A 2,797-nucleotide genomic window follows, 5' to 3' on the forward strand; every position below is an offset into this window, starting at 1 on the left:
ATGGGTATGTCTCCGTATAAAATGGTTTATGGAAAAGCATGTCACTTACCTCTCGAACTAGAACATAAGGCATATTGGGCTATTAAAGAGCTCAACTATGATTTCAAACTTGCTGGTGAAAAGAGGTTATTTGATATTAGCTCACTTGATGAATGGAGAACCCAAGCTTATGAAAATGCCAAGTTGTTTAAAGAAAAAGTCAAAAGATGGCACGACAAAGGATACAAAAGCGTGAGTTTAATGTAGGTGATTATGTATTGCTATACAACTCTCGTTTAAGATTTTTTGCAGGAAAACTTCTCTCTAAATGGGAAGGCCCCTATGTTATCGAAGAGGTCTATCGTTCCGGTGCCATAAAAATCAACAACTTCGAGGGCACAAATCCGAAGGTGGTAAATGGTCAAAGAATTAAACATTATATCTCAGGTAATCCCATAAATGTTGAAACCAATATTATTGAAATCGTAACCCCGGAGGAATACATAAGGGACACTTTCCGGAACGTTTCAGACTCCGAGAAGGAATAGGTGTGTGGTACGGTAAGCAAACCGACTCCAAAACAATTTTTAAGGCAATATTTCTCCGTTTTGGAATATTTAGAAAAAATAGAAAAGTAAGTAGCAGTCCGGGAAGGACACGAGGGCCCCACGAGGGTGGTGGGCGCGCCCTACCCCCTTGGGCGCACCCCCTACCTCGTGAGCACCTCGTGTGCTTTCCGGACTCCGTTTTCTTGCACGTTACGTATTTTGGTCGGTAAAAATTCATTATATATTCTCCCGAAGGTTTTGACTCCCGTATCACGCAAATATCCTCTATTTTCGTTTCGAGCTGTCCCGTTGCAGATTAAATCAACATGTCTTCCCAGGATTCAAAAGGAGAAAGCTATGTGGATGATTACTTAGCAAATCCAAAGGTCTATGGAGATGTGGAACATGATGGATGGACCACGGAGGAAGAAGAGGACTATGAACCCAAGGGGAAGCAGGAGACAAGCTCAGATGAAGATGAAGCACCATTACCTCAACCTGGGGACATGCACGTGGAGTTCAAAAAGTCAAGTCTCCCTGATAGGGTAAAGAAACCCAAGTTCGAGTTTATCCCTTTTCGTCTCTTGCAGGAATATAAGCAGGACCTATGCAAAAAGATATTAACCCTGGAATGGGAGATTGATGATCTAAGGGATCAAAATGCCATCCTTAAGCGTAAATTAAGGGAGACGCCTAAGCCATCGACTAAGCCTACATCACCACCACCTTCTTCACCGACAAAGGAGATATAATGACATGGGTATGGGCACTCCCCTTGGCGACTGCCAAGCTTGGGGGATGTTCCCCGGTATCGTATCACAATCACAACTCCTATCTTTACCGTTTTTCTTAGTTCGATCCTATTAGTAGTATCTTGATCTAGTAGAATAAAGTTTATGGCATGATCTAGTTTTGAGTTTTGCTTTATGATCCCTCTTTGTAATCGAGTCTGTGAGCTATATATAATAAAGATTAGTGTTGAGTCAAGGGCTTGATTATTTTGCCATGATCTTGGATGAATAAAAGAAAGAAGAAAAGAATAAAAAGAAAATAAAAGGTTCATATTGATCTTATTGAGAGTAATGACTTCACATAGAAAGAGTATGATGATTAAAAGTTGTTGGGAGTTGGCAGACATAGCTCTGGTCATTGTTGCAATTAATAGGAAGTAATAAGGAAAGAGAGGTTTTCACATATGGATATATTATCATTGACATCTTTTATGATTGGGAGCACTCATTAAAATATGACATGCTAAAGGGTTGATGTTGGACAAGGAAGACAATGTAATGAGTTATGTCTTTCTTATATCTGAGATAAAGTATGTTGTCATGGATCCTCTAACTTGTTGAGCTTGCCTTTCCCCCTCATGCTAGCCAAATTCTCAGCACCAAGTAGAAATACTACTTGTGCTTCCAAATACCCTTAAACCGGTTTTGCCATGAGAGTCCACCATATCTACCTATGGATTGAGTAAGATCCTTCAAGTAAGTTGTCATTGGTGCAAAGCAATAAAAATTGCTCTGAATATGTATGATTGATTGGTGTGGGGGAAATAAGCTTTATACGATCTTGTGATGTGGAAGTAATAAAATCGACGGACTGCATAATAAAGGTTCATATCACAAGGGGCAATATAAAGTGACGTTCTTTCGCATTGAGATTTTATGCATCCAACCATAAAAGCGCATGGCAACCTCTGCTTCCCTCTGCGAAGGGCCTATCCTTTATTATTATCTTCTACCTTATGCAAGAGTCATGGTGATCTTCACCTTTTCTTTTTCATTTTATCCTTCGGCAAGCTCAGCATGTTGGAAAGAAGATGATATATATCTAATTGGATGTAGGGGAGCATGAACCATTATTGTTGACATTACCCTTGAGGTAAAAGGTTGTGGGGCAAAACTATAAGCCCCTATCTTTCTCTGTGTCCGATTAAAAGTCCGTAACCACAAGTATTGCGTGAGTGTTAGCAATTATGGAGGACTAAATGATAGTTGAGTATGTGGACTTGCTTTTTAGCTCTGACATAGACTCTTTCCGATGTTATGATAAATTGCAATTGCTTCAATGACTGAGATTATAGTTTGTCGGAGCCCAACAAGGTTTATGATTTATACTTTTGCATTGTGAATAGATCATCACTTGAACATAAGGAATCATATGACAAAATCTATATATGTTGTTGTTATGAGAATAATCATGATGCCTTCATGTCCGTATTTTATTTTTATCGACGCCTCTACCTCTAAACATGAGGACATATTTAT

Source organism: Triticum aestivum, chromosome 5A (assembly GCF_018294505.1).
Source record: "Triticum aestivum cultivar Chinese Spring chromosome 5A, IWGSC CS RefSeq v2.1, whole genome shotgun sequence".
NCBI classification, from domain to species: Eukaryota; Viridiplantae; Streptophyta; class Magnoliopsida; order Poales; family Poaceae; genus Triticum; species Triticum aestivum.